The sequence below is a fragment of the Chanodichthys erythropterus genome, chromosome 14, assembly GCF_024489055.1.
Source record: "Chanodichthys erythropterus isolate Z2021 chromosome 14, ASM2448905v1, whole genome shotgun sequence".
Classification (NCBI taxonomy): Eukaryota; Metazoa; Chordata; class Actinopteri; order Cypriniformes; family Xenocyprididae; genus Chanodichthys; species Chanodichthys erythropterus.
The window spans coordinates 20818684-20845686 of NC_090234.1; the positions used below are offsets into that span (position 1 = coordinate 20818684).

Here is a 27003-nt window from a genome sequence, read left to right on the forward strand (position 1 = left end):
ATGAGTCCAGAACTATTCCAGCCTCTATAAATAGAAAGCACTCTAAATTAACAGTACAAATAGTATGCAAGATCAGGCTATAATTTTAGCTATTGGTGATTGAGCCATTCAAACTGAAAAGCCATTTAAATGGGTCTATCAATCACTGTCTGGAGTCCTTCCTCCATTCCTTTTGATGTGAGCAGAACATTATCCAACCAGAAAATGGGTCTATTATTAATCATGGGCTTATAATGCTGGAATTAGAGCTATTTTTTCCACATATAGCAGACTGGCAACCCGCTATATTAACTTGTGTAAACTGATCACTCAGACGTGTACAGCTATACTATTTTCGGTTTTACATGCTCACCAGCCATGTATAAATTTTCCTAGCTTAGATGTCTGTGCTCTTAATGGAAGCTGGTGATCAGAATTGAAAAAAAGAGCTATTGAACACTAGCCCATTGGCCCTTTATCTTGTGTGCAGTGTGTCAAAAAAATACATGGTGGACAAACAATCACTGCCATTTTCTATGGCAGTAACGCTATCCCTTATATCAGTCTAGTGATATTAAATCTCTCATATATAGCGGAGATGGAGATCAAAATGACCATATTACTAAAGATAGTCTGACACAAACTCATAACTAGATCCATAGATGAAAGTAATCCTATTGTCAAAGGAAAAACCTGGAATATATTGTGTTATAAAAGCCCTTTGATGTCTGCCAGGGGCTCTTTTCTAAAACCGATTCTCTAATGCAATGAATTGCACAAATAGCATGTAATATCTCACAAATTGAACACCAATTTAGTTAGAAGAAGGCTTTATTTTCTTGAGGAAATTAATTGGTCTGATTAAATTTAGATTAATTAGAGTGGTAATTAGATTAATTATGGACTATGCCTAGTGGAAACTAATTACATACTTGATAAACTTCTGTTGGAGCTTATGCGTGTATACATTGTGCACTTATACTGGAAGTCAAAGCTGAGTTAGTAACCGAAAGGTTGTAGATTCAAACCCCCAAAAGGGGCGATCAATAAAGTATCTTCACTTTGCCCTTGAGGAAGACACTTAACCCAAGGCTGCCATCTATGTTCAGCAAGATGCTTTGGATAAAAGTGCCAACCACTGACAAAGTAGTAAACAACAGTAACTGCAGTCAGAAAGAGCAAAACTGACACCATAACCCATATGACTTCGATTTGTGTAGATGAAATTACGGTTTACAAACAAATGCGCTACATTGACACTTCAACACCCCAGAAAAAAAGCTATTTTAGATTAGCACTTCATTCAAATTGAGCTGAAAATGAACAAAAAGTGGTGTGTGGGGCTGAAACACTATTTCCAAAATAATACTAGGGATTTGAGCTTCTTTAGATTACCATCACGATTAATTTGATCTGGATCCAGGGCTAGCGTGGAACATTTTCACGGTATCAAACAGACCTCAAATGAAAATGACAGTTTTTAATAATCAAATGATGTTGTGTAACAGCATGATAATTTCATTTATTAGGAGCCTCTCACTTTTTCTCCAAAGTGTCTATATTCTGGGTGAGATACAGGATAAGATAAAGGCTCAATCATAAACAACATGGAAGATGGGTGTCCTTTCATCCTAATGCATTCTGCAAAATGTTCTGGCAAAAACTACAAAGACAGGCAAGGGCAGACTGCATGAAACTGAAATCAATACATAAAATGAGATTGAGATATGAAAAAGACAAAGAGACTGAGACAGACGCACAGAAATACAGGAACCCCTATGAAGCCACAATATTTGCTTGTGTATACTGAACTAGCACTTAATAGATTTCCATGTATGCCATAAGCTGGGACCAAGATGGGTCTTGCGTATGTTGCCCATTTGGGACCCACCTAATGGCAAGTGCAATCCTTCATAAATTCCATGTGGGAAATTGGCATGGGGACATTATAGAAACCACCAGTTTTTCAGCCCATTTCATACCCATTCGGGCCCCACAAATACATGTTGGCTGGGAACAGTGTTGTTGTAAAAGAGGTGTAGTAAATGCTTTGAGCCTTGCTAAGCAACCATAAAAAATATAATATACAATATTTGTCATATGACCTCAGTAGATTTGGAAAACAGCACACAAGTCATATGGACTACTTTTATTCTGCTTTTGGATACTTTTATTGTAACTGCATGGAAAGATTTACCAGAAACAAGTACCAACCTAAACTCACTGGAAAACTTTGGAGTTTGCAAAACGCCCAAAACTTACTTGTACATTAAATTCACTGCAGTTTCCAGCTGAATTGAACACTAGTGGCAGTAAAACACAGAAAACTTTCATTCCTCACCAATTATTATTACGGGGCAGATAATCCGTTAATAAACACTTATTTTCACATGGTTCCTTGCACTGTAGTATGCTATGACTTCAAAACAATTTCATGCATTATTTGTAAACTAATATATTTTGATGTTTGCATCACATAACCAGTTCTATTTGTACATTATGTCTTTTCTGACATAGTAAACAATAAGCTTTGTTGCAATATAGAGGAAATTACTGTTTACAGTTGAGGGCAGTCGTAATGGTTAGAGTGTCAGACTGGTAACCCAAAGGTTGCGGGTCTGATTCTCATAACTAGATCCATAAATGAGAGTAATCCTATTGTCAAAGGAAAAACCTGGAATGTACTGTTTTATAAAAGCCCTTGAACAAGGCACCTAACCCCCAATCGCTCCCTGGACACCACAGCAAAATGGCTGCCCATTGTTCTGGTTGTGTGTGTCCACGGTTTGCAGTGTGTGTTTGCTACTCATTACTCCAAATAACTTGGATGCAGTGGACAAATTTACAATTCTTGGATTACAATTCACATCACTTTCACTTCAAACAAACGCTCAACAGCGACACAAACACACCAGAAAAAAAGCCATTTTATATTAGCACTTCTGATCGATGGATCAGGATGCAAGACTAGTGTGGAACATTGCACTATATTGCACATTGCACATGTTGACGTTTGCATCACATAACCATCTCCATATGCATGGCTTTTCTGATTTAGTAAACTTGCTCGGTAGCTCACTTGGTAGGTGATACAGCATTTCACTTGCATTGCTGAGTGCTCGTGAGTTCCGTGAAACAGGTGTCACAAAAAAAAAAAAAAAAAAAAGCTCAAACACTTGTGGAAGCAAGCTAAAATGGCATGGTTGCTTTAGCTAATGCATTTATCTTGCATTTGCTCTTGTTAACACTATCAGTTAGGTTTAGGGTAGGGATTAGTGTAGGCAGTATTATTTTTAAAAGCTATAGAGCATTAACTTTTTATATATATATATATATATATATATATATATATATATATATATATATATATATATATATATATATATATATATATATATATATATATATATATATATATATATTATATATATATATATATATAAATAAAATAAAAATACAAAAGAACATACACTTTAAAAGTGTCACAAAAAAATGCAAGACGCATTATAATATAATTATGCAGAAATGTTGCCATAGGCACATTTTTCCAATGAGCCTGGGTTACAATAAAAAATAAATAAATAAAGAATGCCAAGAAGAGAACATAGCATTTTGCTACACTCAAAAGATCACGTGACCAGAATGATTACCATCAATCACAGTAATTTATCCCAAACACTGGGGGAGCTCTGACAGATGAGGATAATAATGAGGCACATAGCCCTGAATGGCAATAACAAAAAAGAAGACCACAGCTTATAAAGCACAAGATAAAACCAGGCTGCCAAGATGTCCTACAGCTGTTTGCTGCTCTGTCTCCACGGGAGCTGCAGAAAACACCCAAGGTCAAAACATGAGAGTGCAAAAGACCTACAACTGGTGAGAGATTTGGTCCACTAGACAACATTGTTTGACAAAAACTGGAACATACAATTCTTGCAAAAAGAAAAATCCTGTGATTTTGTAATTTGCCATTTTGCTGTTCCAAACCCTTTAGGTATCTATGTAAAAAAAAAAATATTGAAAAAAAAAATATATATAGAAGCATATTCTGCCTTCTAATATAACAACAGCATGGCATATATCCTTAGCAGATAAGGTCATCTCATAACGTATTGCACCTGCAAAGTGAAAAAATGATTATTATTATTGTAAATATAATTTATTCAATATGAAAAAAAGAAACAATAAAAAAAAGTTCAATCTAATCAGCTAAATATTTATGTGTGCTAATCTAACTTCATTAGAATAGCAAGTTAGCAACATGGTACCTCTATTGAAATCAATTGTAAGCCCTATTTACATGATGTAGGGATTTTGCCTATGTAGAGTGTTCAAAAGCAATCACATTTCACTTAGAATACTCTCTTAGAAAGCTGTTGCCTAAGTAAGGAGTAGACAACAAGGCAACGCACTAGGTTTTGTAACAGAGCCAAAGTGTGCACAATAAATAACAGAAAATAGTGCTAAGCCAAAGTGAATAATGTATATCTTTAACTTCCTTTCATTCTCTGTAACTCAGACACTCATTAATGTTAGCTGCAGCTAACTAGATGCGGTATTTCCCTGAAAGACAGGGACTGTAGCTTTAGAAATAAAATCTAATAACAGCTTTTAAAACACATTCAGATGTTTGCTTATGTTGTGCACGCATTTTTTGAACAAATATAAACAAGCACAGGCTGTTTAGCAAGTTTGCACACACACTAGAGAAACTAATTTTGGAAGAATGAAATTGAGAAGTGGAAGGAAAAATCATCATTAGGTTGAATAATAGGATTTTCTTATAATTGCATTGATTGCACTGCTTTATTTGTGCATCTATGGGTTTATTGTGCACCTCTGGAAGAGAATATAGAGACATTCATCATGTAATCATATCCCAACTTTTTGACTGGAAAAATATCAAACTCTCCAGAAATTACATCATAGGCACCTCTTACATGATGTGATCACAGAATCACATCATGAAAATGAAAAATTCACATGAACATTCACACATTATTTTCTGTGATTAATGTGGACAACATGAAAACAAAAATAATGCAGCATCTTTTTCCAATTTCCTGAGACCACTTCCTGTGGCTAGTGTCATATGTTCACACTAATTACATACTCCTTATCCAGCATGAAAACGGTAGTCTGCAAATGCCCTATGAGCAGCCTCCTCCTGGAAATCTGGCTGATCTTGCCAGCAACATATGTTTGTTTCAAAACTTAAAGGACGTATAATGCTATTTTATGTATTCTGGCTTATTTACACTGTTAAAGAGTTGGATTCTCATACTAAACATGGCCAAAGTTTCAAAATACGACGGCGTATTTCTGTACCAAAAATACTCTTCCAAATAGTCATAAACTTCATGGACTTTTTTTCGAGTATGGGCCTGTGTGACATCAAGAAAGTTGGAATTCCTTGTAGGGGCACTTCCCTCAGAAGAGCGTGCGCACGTCGACCAGAGCGAGAGAGCAAGAGCATGCCATCGGCACGCTTTCGGCAAGTCGTCGGCAGCGCTGCACAGCTTACAGGACTTCACAAAATCAACAATGTCACCAAAGAAGTGTTTTCTTGGTTGTGAGGGAAAGATAAACTTGCTTCCCAAAGAACCCAGTGTTAAGTGGAGCTGTGAGTTTTATGCTCACACATTACATTGATGCACTCTCGATATTTGTTATTAAAATAACCATAGAAACTGATAGGTTCAATCACTTTTTTATTGGTTAAAATGAATGGAGAATATCCAGTGTTTTTCCATGGCTGCCCTCAGGATCAGTGCTTATAATTTCATAAACAAGGCCCAGTTCTACTCTGGATTTACAGATCATTTGAAACTGAAAGATAGAGCGGTCACAGCGATAATGATCCCGGTCATGAGTCGGAACCGCAGGTGGTGAGTAAAACTGCTTCAAATGTTTGTTTTGTAGGCAATAGGTGCCTAAGTGCACATAATGTAAAAACACAAACGCAGTGAATTCATTTATTCATTATTCACTATAAGCTATATTCATTATAGTGATTCAAAAGTTATCCAGGGATAATGTGATGGTGTATTGTGTGTGTTTAAATATGTTTGTTTAGCTGAACATTGATAGCTTGCAGATGATTGCTACGCAAAAGCTGCACATGTTCGCCACTCTTTAGCTCCGCTCACACGGCACGCCTCCAGGAGCTCGGCAGTTTTCAGAAAGACTCGGTACAGCGTATGTATCTTTTATAAATATGATAAAAATAGACTTTTTGGAGATATGTAGGATGCACTACTACACTATAGGCACTCAAGATTAACATGAGATTGGCATAAACTGTGTGTTTAAATCATTGGGTTCTAAGTTCACACGGTCAGTACAATGAAACTGGTAATTGCGTCTAAATGGACAAGGGGATACATGCTGTACAAAATAAAAATTTTCTTTCAAAGCATTGAATGAAACATTCTATTACAACATTTTTCAACTTCATTTTTATAAAATAAAAAAATAAAAATCACAGTCCTAATAAAAGTATGTGCTGCATATAAATTTAAACAGCTTTTCAGAGTATACTTTATGATTTTAAACTTAGAAAAAGAAAAAAACACTTTCACAAGAGAGAACTGGTTAAAAAAAATATTCTGCTATTATTCATCTCTCCAATTAATTATCTTCTTTTTGATATGTTAAGACTACTTTTACAGAATTGTGACATTGAGGTCTTGGAAGAAAAAGGCTTATTTGTGTAATATGGTATTGAGTATGTTGGAATAGGACAAAAGATAAGGTGTAAAAATAAAGATTTCAGTCATAAAACATTTTTCAAGCTCCCTCAAATGGAAGAGAAAAATCCTGGTTGGCTGTCATACAATTAAACTGATTCAAGCATAAGCATGCATGCAATATCTATGTGTCAAACCGAATTACTGGAATATACAGTAAATCCAACTGCGAAGCAATATATGTACACCCTGTCTAACTGTCTTCACAAAGGGCAACAAAGGCAAAAAATGTCCTGGCTCACAGAACAAAAGAAGAAAGGCTAAGCCAGGCCAGCTAGAGGGAGCAAGGGCCCAGAAGTGAGATGAAAAGGCTGGAAGCATAAAGCAGCAGTGGGTGGTGATGGGTTCTTTATCTTGACTCTGCAATAAAGAAACAGCAACACCATAAGTGATCTGCTTTTCTGACAGAATACTAGCTGTGTCAATGGCGGTAAAAGGCCATGCTGTACTAAACACTTTGGTTTCGAGAAAACTGCCCAGTAACAGGGTTGATTGCTGTCGGATAGCAGGCGTCAAAAGCACAGGTCGTGTGGTTCAACTCCATTCTGCTGATGGACTGAAACATAGAACATTTCAGAATACAAAACTGTTTTTAGGTCTTTCTGAACATCATCTCAGTCTCTGCATTTTATTTAAAGGTGAAGTGTGTAATTTATGTGCCACCAGTGTATAAAAAATTTCCACTGGTCAGCCAAAAGGATAATATCTCCCTAAACCAAACCATTGCTGTGTCAGGCTAGTCTAATTGTTTAAAAAAAAAAAAAAACGGGAGACCAGCAAAGAAGCTTGGGCTAGCTTAAGATGTTTTTTTTTTTTTTTTTAGTTGTCTCTGCATATTAAGTTGAGTAAGGAGAAAGTACTGTAACATTATAAATCACCCTGAATGATTAAGGACCCTCAGAAGGTGAAATATGGCAGATCTGATAAAACTCTTAAGGGTAACTGTGGGATTCATGTCCAATTTTCAGAAGGTCAAACACTAAGTGAAACAAAGAGTATTCACACAGTGCATAAACACTGGGATTATACATTACTCAGGTTTTCCCACATCCTTAATTATACCATAGTTCAGAAATGCAGATGCAAAATCCAACTCACTGGGATACTAGGTTAACAAAACAATGATTTTTCCATGATCGCTCTTGAATAAACTTGCCAGAAATGACTATAAATGCTATGTTATTCAATATTTTAAAATATAGTGCTGCTTGAAAGTTTTTGAACTACTTGCAGAATCTGTGAAAATGTGAATAATTTTAACAAAATAAGAGGGATCATACAAAATGCATGTCATTTTTTATTTAGTAAAAAAAGTAAGATATAAATACAGATATGAGTAAGATATTTTACATAAACGATGTTTACATAAGTAACCAAAAAAAAAAAAAGCTGAATTTATAAATATGACCCAATTCAAAAGATTTGAATTTGAAGATCAAGGAACATTGTATTTAATTTGAGTTTAACATTTAAGTGTCTCCTGTTGCTTCTGATGGGCAGTACTTAAAAAAAAAAATTAAACAAAAGAAAAATGTGGACATCTTTATCCTGTTCAAATGTTTTCACCTCTGACTCTTAATGCATAGTGTTTCCTTCTGGAGCATCAGTGAATGTTTGAACCTTTTTTTAATAGTTGTGTTTGAGTCCCTCAGTTGTCCTCAGTGTGAAAAGACGGATCTCGAAATCATCACTGCTGGAAAGGGTTCAAATATGCAAAATATGCTGGAAATTTGTAGAATGTTCGGGACCTGGAGGATTTTTCTGAAAAATATTGGGCAGTTTAACTGCTCAGCACAAACAAGCGACTCATGAACAACCATCACAAAACAAAAACAAACAACAACAAAAAAAACAGTCGTAGATCATCCAGGTAACCACACACAATATTAAGAATCAATGATTCATAAACTTTTGAATGGGGTCATTTTTATAAATTCAGTTTCTTTTTTTTTTGTCTTGTGGGCCATATGTAAACATTATGTAAAATATCTTATTCAGGACAGTATGTCAGGACATTGTATGATTCCTCTTATTTTGTTAAAATTATTCACATTTTCACAGATTCTGTTCTTTGAACAGTAGTATACACACAAATACATTAAAAAAATAAAATACATACATACATATATACTGCATATATAGTATTTATACACACACACACACACACACCAGTTCAAAAGTTTGGGTTGGTAAGATTTTTATGATAGGATTTATTTATTTATTTTTTTTTTTTTTTTTTTTTGACCAAAACTGCACTAAAAACAGTTTTCTATTTTAATATATTTTAAAAAGCAATTTATTACTGTAATGATGAAGTTGTATTTTCAGCATCATTACTCCAGGCTTCAGTGTCACATGATCCTACAGAACTGAATATCCTTCAGTGCTGAATATTTTTTTTGTTATTTCAGCACAGTGAAACATAGCTTCTATATTCCTGTACACCACAAAATATTAGAAGAAAAAAAAAAAAACTATGCAAGAAAAAGAAAATATGCTTAAATAACATTTATGGTTATTTAACCTCAGGACCAGTCTACTCATGCATCAAATGTGAAACAGCAAATTAGGCAAAATTCGGTTAATATACAATTTTATTATTAGTCCATATACAGTAAGCACCTCTTATAGAAAAAGTTCAGTCAAAAAAAGTAAAAGAAAAAAGTCCTCAGGCTGAAATCTAATTTAACTTTATATACCACTCATCTATGATACGGTCAGTGCCTCAGGTAAGCATCACATGGATATCCTAAAACGATTACATTTCAATAGTGGTGAGAGCATTTGTTATGGAAACAGCAAAATGGTCCAACTCACTCCACATCAACTGAATCATGTGGCAGGCATGACTTAAAGCCTCTTGGGAGAGACTTTGAAGGTAAATACAGCTCAAGTTCAGGGTTGAATGATTCTAATAACTTTGTGAGAGTCTAGAGCTGTGAGATTCTCTTGCCTTGAGTAAGATATGAACCTGAAAAGACATTACTTCTACATTTTAGACTGCTAATCCTCTGTACACACAAAGTACATTTTACACTGGTGTCAACTAAGTTTGGGCCTGACTGACTTAAAAGTTTGTGGCTTCTTAATAAGGGTAAAATATGAACACAACAAAATAAATTCCCATGAACTCATCATGATTTAGCATTAGAAAAAACTTGAGAGTGTTTTTTTAACAGCCAACATCAGATTTGTTATGCTGGAGATTATATATATTATATATATAGGGGAGCATATGTTGCTCTAAAACCTTTGTATACCTGTCCAAATGACATCTATTTCAGAGAAGGCCTTGTGTATTTCCGCAGGCCAATGGCTATTACAACAGCATGGCTTCGTCATAGAAGAGTCCGGGTGCTGAACTGGCCTGCCTGCAGTCCAGATCTTTCACCTATAGAGAACATTTGCCGCATTATTAAACGAAAGACGACCACAAACTCTTCAGCAGCTGGAAACCTTTATCAGGCAAGAAGGGGACCAAATTGCAACACCAAAACTCATAACCTCGATGCCCAGACAACTTCAAACTGTTCTGAAAAGAAGAGGAGATGCTACAACATGGTAAACATGCATGCGTCCCAACTATTTTGAGACCTGTAGCATCCATCAAATTTGAAATGAGCTCATTTTGAGCATAAAATTATAAAATTTCTCAATTTAAACATTTGTTACGTTATCTATGTTCTATTGTGAATAAAATATTGGCTCATGTGATTTGAAAGTCTTTTAGTTTTCATTAGAAGCTCATAAATCAGGTAGTTCTACGGTCTGAAGAGTTTCATATTAAATCATACAGGAGAGAAGCCAGTCAGTTGAGTTTATGGCAAAACATTACAGTGCTTGAATATTGTTGTCCTTTACTGCATATGAGTTCATACTCAGAATGTAGAACTGACATGACTTTCATTACAGGATGATTAGTTAAAACATTTCAAATGCACCTGCAGACTATTTTTCTAGTCATGTATTTCATCATTGAGGATTTCTTAAAAATATCTTGTAAAAATCTTGTCTCGTTCTCATTAACTCAATCTCATGTCTCATCTTGTCTCGTGAGCTAACTGTTTTTCACACCCCTAAATAGGTAGCCTATGTTTTGCAAAAACGTAAGTAGAGGCACATTTTTCCATTGAGTCTATCGTATTGTATGCAAAATAATTGCAATATAGCAAACAAGTCATGTGGACTCATTTTTATGGTGAGTTTATCATGTTCACTATCATTGTATGGAAAAGATCATTGTGAAGACACATCAAAATTCTCCCTTTCTGAATATACATTACAATTCTCCCTTTGTGTTCAGCTGAAAATGACATAGTTTTTTTAAACAACATGGAGGATGAGTAAACAATGTCAGAACTTTCATTTCTAGGCTCCTTTAAGGTATTTATTCTGTTCTATGCTTTTTTTAATTCCTTCATTGTGACCTGCCACTCTAGCTGCTGGCTTATGTAAAGAATACCTAAAGTACTGGATGAAGCACACTTGCTGACTGGAATACAGTAAGTTTGTCACAGAAGAATAGCCTCCTGTGGGAGAGGTTTTCAATAATCCATCACCTGAGGTCACACATTCTCCTCACACACCACTTTGCCCTTTTTCCTTTCTCACATGAGCCACTCCAGCATTCTAACTGCATACACATCCCGCAATACACAAGCTAACGCAATTCATACACCCTTTGCAGATTATATTTCACAGATTTTTGGTTTTTTTTTTTTTGTTCTCTCTTCAACTTGACCTTAATCAACTCTGCACTAAACAGTATGCCTGCTTATCCAAAAGACTTTACAAATATGGCATTTTCAAATATGTAAATTAGGAACTCCGTGGCAACAAGTGTGTATATCACCAGTGTGAGCCATTTAAAAACAACAGAACTGTAAGCTCAATTTAGTTTGCAAATAACTCGGTTTTGCTTTTATATAACCTGGCCTTTTATTGCAAAAGCATGACATTAGATGTGATAATGGCTTCACTGGTTTGGGAAATTATGTGGCACCGAACAGGCGCTCAGTTGAAATCACAGTGGTATGTGAATTATCTTTAGAGTCAGGTTAAGAGCAGTGAAAACCGACTGGAAATGGCAAGTTTATCACAGGGTTGCTAAAACTGTGATTTGTGACATTTTAAGAAGTTTGACAAGCACTTTCCTTACAAAGAATATGTCTGGACACAGTAAAAGATGCTCTAAAATTATTAAAGAGCCTAGACTTTGGCCTACACTTTGAAACGATCACAATCAATAAAGAACATAAAAATTGGATTGACTAAGCCGCCCAGCAGCACAACAACTGCTTCTAAGGTGCGCCCATCATCTCTTTATTGCATTAGGATAGGGAAGGTAAATTGCTTTGTGTTGACATCTCAAGACTGGGCATCAACAGCTGCATAAAATCAGAGCAAATCCCATTCCAGTGCTAATGTCAATGGAGACAAGCCTTGTAATGAAGAAAAATAAATCTCATTGGGTTTCATGAGAATGAGTTTTATGGGTCTAGTTGGGGAAGAACTTGGCACATACTGATTAGGGCACCCATATAAATAACTTCAAATCAGGTTATCCTGGCCTAGCAGAATATTTAAGACTGTTTGTTCTTTTTAAACAACTTTGCTTCAGCTGGCTGATAGATTTAAACTCTAATGGGAGCTTAAGTAATGAGACAGCATGAGACGGCAAAAACCTTTCAGTGTTTTATAAACTTAATTTTAGAACATGCTTCCAGATACTTTTAATGGTAAATAATGAAGACTTTCATTGATAAACACAATTTTATAGTACAGATATAGAGAGAAATGAAGAGCATGGAAACTGTGCATGGCTAAAAGAAACACATCTAAACATCTTTAAAACAAGATACATTTACTTGAGTGTAGTAAGCAAATTGCATGACAATATTCCAGAGGATAAACTTTGTTGTAAAGTTTCCTCAAACCATTTCCAAAGCATCTGTAAAACTAACAAAATATAGAGAGTTTTTTCCCTTACCTATTGCTCACAAAATTGCTAATGAGGTAAGAAACTTGTATCAAGCCAAATTTGCTGAAAGGTATTTTAATATCCATTTAATCTTAAAAGCTGTTTTTTTTATTTTTATTATTTTGCTTTAAGTACATTTAAAAAATTTCCATTTTTAAATGGAAAACAAAACAAAAAAGCTCTTTCCCCGCCACGGACAGAATTTTCCGTCATTTATGGCACAGCGCTTCCATGTTTTCAGTGTTATATGGTAGGGGGCTATTACGCATCTTCTAAAATAGTAGAGTCTCCGGATCCAAAAACAAGTGAAGAAGCAGAAACAAGTGATAGCATTGCTTAAGGTGAGTACACGCCATGTCATAATTACCGTAGCGATTCTGAATTGAAAAAGCTTTCACATGCTTGTAATTACAATGTGTAAACTTGTCATTTTCTACGAGTTTGCTATGACTTGTACCACATAGCCGCTCTACTACCTGACCACTGCAGATTTAAGGTGTGTTCAACTTGAAGCAGCACTATGCAGACCAATCGGTGTATGACGTCAAAGTACCACGAGAGTGATTCGAAAGCATACTGAGCTTTATTTACGGTAATTACGGAATGGTGTGAACTCAGCATAACACACATAGGTGTGGGCGATATACCAGTAGAAATTCGTCTCAAATTTTGGACTATTGTCTCAATCGCGGTTACATTCATTTGACGTCGCTGTGCTGCGTGGTCACGAAAGCTTTTCAGCATTGCAAAACATGATTTTAAACCACTGAAGCGCAATAAGCAACAAAATAGAACTCCTTTCACTATATGAGCACTGTCTGAGAGACGCGCACACATGAAGCCGCTGCTCAAAGAGTGCATGAATACTGAAATTAGTTGTTTCTAATCGCCTAATTGGGCTTGAACGGTTGAAAATACACATACTTGTGTGTCAAAATGCCCATCTTTGCAAGATGTAGTCTGACAAAAATGCAATTTTCTCTGCTTTTTGTTCAAAATTTGGCTTTTTTTAATGAAACAACCACATTCAAGTGTTGATAAATGCATGACGCTAGAATAATTTTCTGTTTTTTTTTTTAAAGCAGAGGCTCTTTTATTTCTTTTAATTTTTTTTTATGTTCAGGTATTCATACACCAAAATATTCTAGGGCAATGGAAGCTTTGTGAAAATTATAAAAAAAAAAAAAGAAAAAAAAAATACATGAGGAAATGATTTTTGCAGTATAAGAATCACTGTCTTTTTGTTCACAGCTATTGTTGATGAATGCTTAGATGCTATTTGGAAAATGTCAGCAAACCATTTCAAGTGGAAAGTGAAAGGGAGAAAGGTTTCCAAACTAATTTCCAAGCTAAACTTAGCCTAATTAATTCTTGAAACTTGAACTTTAATTCACAAAGACTGCATCCGAATAACAAAAGAAAAAAAAGTTTAGAGGGGAAACGCATGGTTCTCTTAATTAAATCTTATAAAGTGTATCAAACAAATTTAAAAGTCAATTTAGAAGCAGTATTTCAAGGGACAATAATGAGCTGTAGAATAAACTACCCCTTGTAGTCAGCAACCTCAGAGATGAATAAATCCTGAAACTCCAAATAGTGGTTGCACCTAGATGCATCCAATGTAATAAGATTTATCTCCCATGAATTATGTCTTCAGCACTCTGAAAGTTGTGCTTGAGAGTCAGACGTTAAGCCAAATGCTAGGGGCATGAACTTCACAAACCTCCACGGTCATTTGGTAAAAGCCACAACAATAAGAATAGATTCAGTGACCATAACGGGCACCCGAGGATAAGCGTATCCATTTTTATCTCAGGGGAGCATTTCCTCTGAGGTCAACAAAGGTAGCAACCTAATTAAGATATGACAGATTTATAGGGAAAATGCTGTGTAAACAATTGTTTGTTATTGAGAAATGCCATAAAAGACCACAAGGTCTGTGGGGGGAGAAAATAATAAAAAAACTCACTCCTGGCATTAGAGATTAAAAGATTTTCACGACTTTCAGTGGTAAACTTAAAGGCACAATTAATTTAAAATGAAAAATGTATCATCATTTACTTTCGTCCATAGAACACAAAAGGTGAAAAACCTGGCTCTGCTGTCAAACTCCAAAACAACAATGAAAAGCAACATAAAAGTAAAGTGGTACACAAAACTATGCAATATTCCAAGGCTTTTAAAGCTGCAGTCCGTAAGTTTTGCCTCTTTGTCGCCATCTCTGTTTTAGACCTGTAATTGCAGTTACTTGCAGAATTTTCATCTTTACGTGAGTTGTGCCTCAGCACGGCTCCTCGGCGCGGATTAATCTAATGTTTGCTGTCAGTCACCACATCTGTGTGGATTCTGTATTTCAGAAAGATAGATTGTACATCTTGGAAGTATGACCAAAATAAGAATTTTCACTGGAAATGTCATCTGAACAAGTAAGTAACAAATCTGCGACTTTTGTTCTGACCAAATGAGAAAAGAAAGCATTACAATAAATCATGCTACCAATGGTGATTAAATCTAACAATTGCTTAGCTCATATCACATCAATCCATGCAGATTAATTATTAGTATTGTTATACTTTGTTCTCAAACTGTTAATGTTAACAACATCAGCAGTGCGTGACTGTGTGTATTGGTGTTACCTGGCTGTAGATTTCCATTTCTGTACAGTCTAGTCTCTAAAGTTAATTTGTCATTCCATATAATCTGCCATCAAAATGATAAGTTTAATTATTGCTGCTGCTGTGAGAAAAGGCTATAAATGATCTGCACCTGCACCACCTGCATTGTCCTCACATTCCATATAGCCTACTAGCTGGGACACCTTTAAGTAAATGGACGTGACGCAGTGACAAGGTATGTGACGGTATCAAATTTTCATGTTGCGATTAATTGATGAAGCTTTTATCACGGTATACGGTATTATCACGATATTAAAATAAGTTGCAAAACCATTTTTGTCATAGTTTAACAGGTTTAAGAACTTTTTGTAATAAAACAAAACAACTCTGACTGAAATCTTCAAACAGATTAAAATGCAAAAGAATTAGGCTATAAAGAACAACAGATAACACTTTACTCTATTTAATGCATTAACTAAGATTGAGCAATAGCTACATTTGATACAGAAAGTGTTATTTTTTGTTAATGTTAGTTTAGAAACACAACTGATCATTGTTAGTTTTATCTCAGGTCCATTAAATAAGTTATTTTGATTTTAGTACTGTTATTAAATAGTAACTAAGAAATTAACATTAATTAATAATAATTAATACTTTATAAGTATTTTTATTGTCAGTTTAGTGATAATGAATTAACATGTTAACTAATGAAGCTGTATGTTTTCAAAGTTTGACTGAACAATAACAAATAATCAGAACATTTCTAATCATTAGGGCATGTTGTAGTCCAGATTAAAATATAAAAATGTTTAGGTTTGAAAATAAATATCCTTTTAAATCTTTTTTAAGTATTCAGTATTTGGTGCTGTGATGAACAACACTGAGATTACAAAAAAATGAATGGCTGTTTGAAGTATTTTAAAAACTTCACTAGCGCAGTTACTTTGTTTGCACGGTTTCCGTGGTAACCGCTGCACGCTGCTGTTCCATCAGCGCCCTCTGCTGTCAGAGAGTGAACGCGCACTTTCATTCAGCTCGTCTCCTTCACTCGTTCCGCCATGTGCTTCTCGTGCACGTTGGGATTGTTTACATCTGAGCGCGTGTTCTTTTGACGCAGAATACAGCGGTGTTGTGCATTTTATATGATTGATGGGTAAGTATTCTTAATTGTCTTATAAAAAATTAATATTGGTAATACATTATTATTTACGGTAATCTGAAGTGCCGACAATTACAATATCGTGCATATTCATTATCGCGATTTATCGCATTACCGAATATCGGCACAAGTCTAGCAGTGACACAAAGACGAACGGTGGCATGCACCAGAATTAGAAAATATTATTACAAGCTTACTGTTGGTGAATCGGGCTAAGGTAAGGAGATAGTTTAGAACACTGGCTGGTTATGTACTTGATCAAAAATTGATTTTGGATCATTTTTAATCAAAAAAAGTTACGGACTGCAGCTTAAAAGTGTACAATACCTTTATGTGACAAAAACAGAGTACAGTCAGTTCTTAAATGATTCTTGACCAAATGTCATTAATATCAAACCTGAAAGGACTCTTCCAAAAGCACCATATTTGATTTGATTGCTGAAGCTTTCCATTTTGAAAAAAAAAAATCACTTTGTCTTCCATAAAACAAGACAATTCTGCAAAATAAGAATTCTGCAAAATAAGAAAATTATGCAAATTTGGATTTACATTAGTAAATGATGCCAGAATATACATTTAAAATATTTATCTAAACCTGAAGTGTTATATTATCACCTAACAGAAATGCAAATATAGTCGCAGATAGTCTCACTCCAAATTCATTCTGATTAGGGCTGCAACGATTAATCACGATTAATCGTTTGCAAAATAAAAGTCTGTGTTTACGTAATATATATGTGTGTGTTCTGTGTATAATAATTATGTATATATAAATACACACACATACAGGTATAAAGTTTAGAAATATATGCATGTATTATAAATATATATATATTTATATATATTTTGTATTACATATAAACATAAATATTTTATATATAAATATAACATTTTTCTTAAATATATACATGAATGTGTGTGTATTTATATATACATAATTATTATACACAGAACACACACATATATATTACGTAAACACAGACTTTTATTTTGTAAACGATTAATCGCGATTAATCGTTGCAGCCCTAATTCTGATTGAGCTAATGTTTCAAAAAAAATAATAATCTAAAACCACACCAAGCCCTAATCTTTTTTTTTTTTTTTAAGATTAATGTTAATTTGGATTATTTCAATCATTCATGCTAACTTGCACATCTATGTTCCAATTGATTTCCTCTAATCTGGACTTCAACTTCAGATAAAGTAATTTAGGTTGTTAAAAAAAAAAAAAAGATGTAAAAAATTCATGCCGCTCATGACAGAGCCATTATATTCAGACAATTCACCGTCTGTACCAGTAATGAGGTCACTGGATGTTTGCTTCATCCTTTTCTGTGTGCCCTCATTTGCAATTTGGTGCTTTCAAAAATACATCTGGCAGATTTCTGATCAAAAATGGAGCTGATTGTGCCGCTAAACCTGCTCTTAGACGAGAAGTTCACTGTACGTGAGCACACAGAAAAAACATTGTTTAAATTGAGAAATCAAGAGTAGAGTCATGTCATGAATAATATCGGGCATAAAAAGTTAAATACTCATTCAAACATGATTTCAATGATAAAATCCGACAGAACAGGAGAGCTGAACACCCCTGAAATAATCGATATGTAATGCAATTACGGTTATGTATTCTAAGATGTGTTAGCACTGTTAACGGATTGTTAATTAGATCTTTCCTTTTCTCATGGTTTCTTCAAGGACTAATGTATGCCAGTGAATGCACATTTAATATGTGTATGTGGACTGACTTAGCTATACTTTGGGGACACATTTGTCCTCAGAAGTGAGCTAAATCTGACAAAATCTTCCTTGAGGATATCCAGGGATGCCCGGCCTCAACTAGAAAAAAAGAATCATGTATAAATAATATTATATATATATTATATATCTTTTTTTTTTTTTTTAAACTGCAAACGTTTTCATTTAGGGATTAAGTTATAATTAGCTTTATATAAGAACAATAGAAGTCTATGGTATGTCCTCATTTACTATAAGCCAAGTTAACATTTGTGTGTAGCACCACAGAACCTTCACTTCCTTGGAGCTATGAAACTTGCAAATCAGCAGATCACTGAAAATGAACAGTATGCAACATTTATAAACTTCATCCCTATACTGAGGACATTTTAAAAACAGTATAAAACATCTCTCCTGAATAATGAACTACATCTGGCATTTGTAATTAAAAAGAGATTTAGAGTCTCATGTCTGATGAAAACAGCAAAACATGATTTTAGATCAGTATGCATTCTACAAAAAACATACAGTAACTTGCTTCAGACTGAAAGGAAACATGTAATTGCAGATAAAAGCAGGACAGCAGACCTTGCAAAATCTAAATACTGTAAAAATGTTTTCCATCACACTAACAAAGCACTACTAGCATAAGCAGACACAAACACAGAGAGAAAGATAGAGCTGAGAACATCAAAATGTACTTATAGTGCAATATGTTTCCTCTGTTCAAAGAAATAAATTCCTAATTTACCCTTTTCTGTTACAAGAAGTTCATTCAAGCTATTATCACAAAAAAAAAAAAAAAAAAAAAAAAAAAAAAATAGCCCAGGTCTTCTTGTGAGGAACAGACCAAAATATAAGTTGCTATTCACTGCAAATCTTCTACACTCTGCTCTTAAATTTCAAGCCATGCCACAGTCACTTTCAAAACACTCATTGTGTAACGAAGTCTCGTTTACTGAAATCATGTAACTTTGGCAGTTTATTATGCGCTCCGAACCACTGATTCGGAACAAAACATGTAAAGCTTCGAAGCTTCATGAAGCAGTGTTTTGAAATAGCCCATCACTAGATATTGTTGAATAAAGTCGCCATTTTGGGGTTTTTTTGGCACACAAAAAAAGTATTCTCGTCACTTCATAACATTAAGGTTGAACCACTGTAGTCTGCTTTAAATATGTCTTTAGTAGCTTTCTAGGCATTTGAAAGTGTTAATTGTCTTGCTGGCAATGGAGGCCGCACTGAGCCATCGGATTTTATGAAAAATATCTTAATTTGTGTTCCGAAAATGTCTTACGGGTGTGGAACGACATGAGGGTGAATAATTAATGACAGAATTTAAATTTTAATTAATATAAAAATCCTTTTATTTTTGCTTACTATCAAAAGTTAAGGGTTTTTTTATAATAAAGAGTCTCTCAGTCGGGACAAGAAAGCACATAATGCAACTCATATACAACTCATTTTCACAAAAATATACATCAGGGAATTTAAAGCAACTACTATAGCAGTTTCAAAGCCTTGCAGTCATTTTGCACCCAGCCACTAAACAGACTGACCGAATCCAAATATTAAAAAGTCATGCACTGGCACCTTATGCTGCGCAAATGACTGACTGGACAGAGAACGGAAGGCAGGGAGCATTTATTGAAGTCTCCTTGCTGGCAGAATATTTGCGAGTGGACTTTCAGTGATCAGTTTGCCTTTCTCAGAGAGGGACTGTAAATCCAGTAAATCTGACTGGCTCACACTGAAGGAAAAGGTATTGTCATGCAGATTACAGCTTGGAAATGGCCTCTAGAGGTATCCATGGACAGACCTTGCCAGTCCTTCCCAGGGGCGCCACATGGCCAAAAAGGAGTTTTAACTACTGAAAATCTGAAGTAGGGTGAAACCCTTAAGCAAGCTATAGAAAACACAAAATATTATGATAAGAATAAGCCTGTGCATTAAAAAAAAAAAACAGAGCATAATATAAATGCAGTCAAATGAAGATGACAGATAAGCAAATAAACAGACATAAGAAAAAGGTAAAGGCAGATATGGAAAATAGAATGTCAGCTAGATAGCCAAAAATGCAGATTGACAGACAGATACAGTGGATAGATAAATAAACTAACAGACAGGTAGAGCAGTATCTACAGCATCTATCCGACGAGAAACAAACAGCTAGACAGACAAATGTAAACCGCTCAGGCAAATAAGCAGACAGATGAATAAAAAGACAGACAGACGAATAAACACAAGTTAATACAGGTAAAATGTAAAACTGTCTGATAGACTGTCTGTTAAATGACTTGTCCCTCATACAACACAGTGAAAAATGAAGAAATATTAAATGTAAAACTTGTGTCCTCTATCTATATTCACCTTAAATGTGACCCAATTTTAAAACATTATGATTCGCATCTTACTGCAACTACAGCATCAGTCTGAAAACATGAACACTAAACAGTTGTCAGACGAGTCAGTAACCTGCACTTTTTTTGCAAATTTAAAACCAATGCAAAGCTTTAAGAAATGCAATATCTAGTTCCAGCAACAAACAACAACACCGTTTAATCCAGTTGTCAATTTCAAGATCATAAAGATCCCGCCTGCTGGCACCCGCGCATCCATGTTATAGAATGAACCTGCTCGAGCGCATTCCATCCTTACAAATTCCTCTAGGATACAGCTTTAATCATACCAATGTTTACATCATGGCAGAAACTACTTCATCTGACAAACAGAATGTAAAAGAAAGTTTTACACATGTTCTCTACAAGGACTGACTCACTTTCCAGGACTTGAAGTTTCTTTTTAAAAGAGAAGCGACGTATAAACACAATCCACGATCACAATTCTGTTTGTCCACGATCCCGAAGAGCTTACTTTCCGAGGCAAAACGTACGATCCACTCTACGAAAAACAGGAATCCTCAGCGCGTCCTAAGCAGTGCACGCACACGCTGTCTTCAACACACTCTCTCTCTCATCTTCCACACGAGCGCGCGTGCACACACACAGCCCGCTAGAAAGTTTAGTGACGTCACCCACTCAGTTAAATGCCACCGCAGGAGTCTCGCCAACCAGCTGGAGGTTTAAAGGGCCAGAATAAGGGTTATGAGTGCTACTCGGATGCAAACAAATACTCCATGTGTCGTTAGTGTTACACATTTTTGATAGTGTATCCTGCTTCATAAATCTGCACATAAACACATATTAAACCAAAAATAGACATCTTGTTTGAGCCGTAAATACTGATAAAATGGATTTACAAACGTTGACTTGACAGTGGGGCATGTTGTCACATTATATTGAACAGAAATCTGCTATTAAAGGGTTAATTCACTTAAAAATGAAAATTCTTTCATTAATTATTCACCCTCATGTCTTTCCACACCCATAAGACACATTTTCAAAACACAAATTAAGAAATTTTTCATAAAATCCGATGGTTCAGTGAGGCCTCCATTGCCAGCAAGATAATTAACACTTTCAGACGCCCAGAAAGCTACTAAAGATATATTTAAAGCAGTTCATGTGACTACAGTGGTTCAACCTTAATCTTATGAAGCGACGAGAATACTCTTTGTGTGCCAAAAAAACAAAATAATGATTTTTTTTTTAACAAAATCTAGTGATGGGTGATTTCAAAACACTGCTTCATGAAGCTTTGAAGCTTTACGAATCTTTTGTTTTGAATCAGTGGTTCGGAGCGCGTATAAAACTGCCCCCCCCCCCCAGTGGTGAACCATTGAAAGTGTTTCGAAACACTTATGATCACGTGAATATTCAATGCTCCTCAAAATGAATAAAAACAGTGAAATGCAATCTCAGAATTTTAAGCAAACCTGTAATAATTAACAACATTAAATTACACAAATATACTTTATGTATTTAATCTCAATTTATTAACCAATGTCTTTGCTGCTGACCTTTAATGACCTAATTCATCCATACCAAAAAAAAAAATATTACTTTATATTAGATTTAGAAATAAGAGTGCTGAACTTCCTTCTCCTGTATCCTATTATTTTTTAATCCAGAATGGCAGCACAGCTGAAAGGTTTGTTTGAGCTGCGCCCTCTACTGTACAGGCGTAAATATGCATTTCCTTCAGCCTGTGGCTTATTCATTTCACTTTTGATGTGAAGGCCTTAACATTTGCCAAAAATAGAACCTTTTTGTTTTTATTAAAAAACACAACTCAGGTGAGAAAAAGTAACGCAAAAGTAATGTAATGCATTACTTTCCATAAAAAGTAATTAAGTAATGCAATTAGTTACTTTTTTAGTTTTTAGGGAGTAACACAATATTGTAATGCATTACTTTTAAAGGTGCCGTAGAATGGAAAATTGAATTTACCTTGGCATAGTTGAATAACAAGAGTTCAGTACATGGAAATGACATACTGTACATTGAGTTTCAAACTCCATTGTTTCCTCCTTCTTATATAAATCTCATTTGTTTAAAAGACCTCCGAAGAACAGACGAATCTCAACATAACACCGACTGTTACGTAACAGTCGGGATCATTAATATGTACGCCCCCAATATTTGCATATGCCAGCCCATGTTCAAGGCATTAGACAAGGTCTGGATGTGCACAGCTGAATCGTCAGACTAGGTAAGCAAGCAAGGAAAATAGCGAAAATGGCAGATGGAGCGATAATAACTGACATGATCCATGATAACATGATATTTTTAGTGATATTTGTAAATTGTCTTTCTAAATGTTTCGTTAGCATGTTGCTAATGTACTGTTCAATGTAGTTAAAGTTACTATTGTTTATTACTGTATTCACGGAGACAAGAGAGCCATCGCTATTTTCATTTTTAAACACTTGCAGTCTGTATAATTCATAAACACCACTTCATTCTTTATAAATCTCTCCAACAGTGTAGCATTAGCCCATTAGCCACAGAGCACAGCCACGAACTCATTCAGAATCAAATGTAAACATCAAAATAAATACTATACTCACATGATCTGATGCATGCATGCAGTATGCATGACGAACACTCTGTAAAGATGCATTTGAGGGTTATATTAGCTGTGTGAACTTTGTTTGTGCACTGTTTTATAGTCACGAGCTCAGGGGGCAGGGAGCACGAGGATTTAAAGCGGCCGCGCTGAATCAGTGCATAGTTAATGATAGGCAAAAATAGGCAGTTAAAAAAAAAAATAATTAAAAAAAATCCAGGAGGTATTTTGAGCTGAAACTTCACAGACACATTCAGGAGACACCTTAGACTTATATTACATCTTGTGAAAGAACGTTCTAGGGCACCTTTAAAAATAACTTTCCCAAACACTGGAGCCGTACTAGTATAATGTTTTTTGTTGTGGGTGAGGCTATCCAGTGAGCCACCAGTACCAAGCAAAAAACAAAATGTAGCATTGTACACATCACAGGTGCTTGATTAAAGTGGAAGAAACAACTTGTATAGCAGCATTATCACTTCGGTATCGTGAGGAATGTGCATTAAGAAAGTAAAAGCTCACTTTTTTTTGTTGTTGTTGTTGAATTAGTGTTTTTGACTGATGTGCCATATATTTTTAATTCACCTGTTCATCTTTCTATTCATTATAATTTATAAAACATTTCAATATGGATATGACATGTGAAAATGATAGGCCTACATTTAGATTATTATTATAAAAAGGCCATCAGTGCTATAAAAAGACCTCTCATCAGCTGTCAATGAAAAACTGATGTGTGCCATGCTCAGGTGATGAACCCAGAGAGAATAAGAATGGCTGCTTTAGCATCACAAAAGGAGCTCTCACAAAGAGATCGTGCTGATTTTTTAGCACAGTGCCAGCCAAGTGGTGCAGGGACAAAGTGTAAGAGAGGTTTAAGACATTAGTTTTGGCTAGCTACGACTGAACATAAAACGTTGGAGCTGAGATTTATTATTATCATTGTAAAAATGTACAAGAGAAACACTTTGCTTTAATCACACTGATTACAATATTCAGTGGCAAACCATGAATATATAAATGACTTTCATGTAATCACTCTCTTTTTTCAATGAAATTTACAATATTGTTCTAAAAAAAAGAATGGATTGAAATGCTATATGAACAAATTCTTTCCAAAAGAATATACTTAATCAAGTTGAAACCTTTTAACAGAAATTTTTGAAGTTCACAGAGGACAATCAAGACGAAGGGTGAATAGAATGAAAAATGCTGCATTTCTTAATCAAAAGAAAGAGCTCACTCGCACACCTTACCATTAATTAAATGGCCAAAACTGTGTTTGAGTAATCAATCAAGGGAAAGAAAAAGCACAGGTGGGCCAAAATGTTGGCCTGTCTGATATTGTAATGTAAAAAAATAAACAAATAATGAAATTTGGAAAACATTTTGAAAACTACATTTGGCCTTTGGAAGGCTACCCTGAGTGTCTCATGTCATACAATTTTTTCCCACTAGGTGTAAAATGTAAAAATAAGGTTGTTGATATGGCCACAAAGTAAAGAAAAACATATTGAATTTCAGGACTTTGGTAGACACTTTAATTGTCAATTAACTATCAGTTCCATTTTATGGGAATTGACCCAATTATATTTAAATTGTTATGAATCTTTAGGAGCACAGACTCCTAAAGATGGTCTATTTTTAAAGAAGACACTTGGCAGATTATTGTAGAAGTGGAAAATAATAATAATAATAATAATAATTTGAAAGTGAAATTTCAAAAAAGTTATAGAAGTTTATGAAAATGTAAAATGTAAAAATATGTTCTATATTTTATATAAAATATATAATTTACTAAACATGTTCGACTCTAAAACTGCAAGAAAATCAAAGCCAAAAATCAGAACAAGCTGTGTTCCACATTTTGTTGATATCTCAAAAAATGACCTTTTAGTAAGATTTTGTTTGGGCGCAGTACCAAAATTTTCCACTAGATGACATTCAGACTACATTGTAGTATACCATATAATACCATATAAGGGCTCTTCCATTTCCATGTATGGTTTGAGTGATCTGAACCATATATTCCCATACTTTTCATACAATTTATGAAGTAGACATCCTATTCATACATAGTATGGGCAGTTTGAAATCAACCTTGAACACACAAGTTGAAAGAAGGATGTACGTTATAGCTCGCCATCGCATTACAAATGGAGAATCTAATGTCTTTTCTTTGTTTAAAACATTTTCAGATCTTTTTGTCTCAAAAAAATAGAATGGAGGTTATATTTTGAATGCTTGGCATGAAAACAAGCCAAGGTTTCTATCAATCTTTCATTATTTTTCATGTTCATTGCTATTTCAAAATAAACATGCTTTCTGAGTCTGAAAATATTCTTCTTGCAAATTAATAATTTTCTGTGAATTTTTATTGAAAGTATTTATCAAAACCATGAACTTGGTATTGTAGTAGACTTGCACTGTAATAAAGACAAACATAATATAGTAACTCATATGAATCTGTCTCACAGTTTTTTAATGTTTTCCTTGTCAGTATATCTCTAATATAGTAGGTATTTCATATAAGAAATTAATTTTAATGACTACACCTCAAATGGTGTCTTGTATTCAAAGTCATAGAGATTTCTTCTCTCAAAGATTGCTGATGTACAGAGATCTAAGAATCTGACAGCTATCAGACAAGAGGTTGTTGTTCCATCGTATTTTACTCAACAAGCCTTTTAAGGATAATTGACTCTCTCTAATGAAAAAGCTCATACATAGCCTAGTTATCAGATAGCTATAAGTCATGAAATCCTTTCCTTCAGAGCAGAGACCCATATAATCCCAGGAACAAAGGCTTTACTGAGGATGGGGGAAAAAATGAAGGCTAAAATTATAGCATTATGTGCATGTGCATGTGAAAATTTGAATGCAAGGGATGTGTAGGCTGAGACTGGTGTTTTGTGGATATTTGGTGTAAAAAAAAAGGATAAAAACAGATAAGAAAAAATAAGAAAAACAGTTATATTATTCTATTGCATACCTCCAAATCATTGAATTCAGGACTCTGCACAGAGTCCTGACCTCAACCCGATAGAACACCTTTGGGATGAATTAGAGCGGAGACTGTGAGCCAGGCCTTCTCATCCAACATCACTGCCTGACCTCACTAATGTGCTTCTAGAAGAATGGTCAAAAATTCCAATTAAGAATGGGATGTCATTAAAGTTCATGTGCACATAAAGGCAGGCGTCCCAAAACTTTTGGCAATATAGTGTATATTACATCCACTCATTATGGGCTGGTCATGGTATTTGAAATGGTGGCCCATTTTATAAGGCTCAATGAACACCATGATTTACATTTATGGTGCACTGAAACTCAAAACCTCATCACAGTAAAGACTAGATTTGCTTGTCAATATAAACGTAATTCTTGCTTTATGCATAGACAGGACCATTGGCCTGTAAGCAATTCTCTTTGTACTTATAATCATTTTCAGTTTCTCTATATATTTTCATGAACTCACTGAGATCTGATGAACAGTCAGATGTAAAAGGACATGTAATCATGGCAATGCAAGCTGAATAAGCACATCAAAACAACTCCCTTTCCAATTAAGAGAATATCTTTTGATGTATTGGGAGGAGTCTTGTTTGATCAGTCATTAAACATATAACTTGGTGTATTCTGAAAATTGGCAGCAATTCATTCAAGCAATGCAACTAAATTAGAATCTATCTTTGAAGTAATTGTTTCCAATTCTGTGTATAACACACACACACACTGAACTGTTCAGTTCTCACTTGCATGTCAGTGCTTACATCTCTAAACATCAGGCACTGCACTGAAAAATAATGGCTT

General features: G+C 34.8%; 1 protein-coding gene across 3 annotated transcripts in view; it reads right to left on the reverse strand.

Annotated features, from left to right (window-relative positions):
- Nucleotides 1-21175, reverse strand: part of gulp1a (GULP PTB domain containing engulfment adaptor 1a) — a 57218-nt gene extending 36043 nt beyond the window's left edge. For 2 of the 3 annotated variants that reach the window (XM_067409339.1, XM_067409343.1), the window contains exon 1: nucleotides 21002-21175. The gene's annotated coding sequence lies outside the window, so the exon portion shown is untranslated. Of the gene's footprint in view, nucleotides 1-9991; nucleotides 10123-21001 lie in introns of all 3 variants that reach the window. The other variant, XM_067409341.1, reaches the window with a different exon arrangement.
- Nucleotides 21176-27003: the final 5828 nt, after the last annotated feature.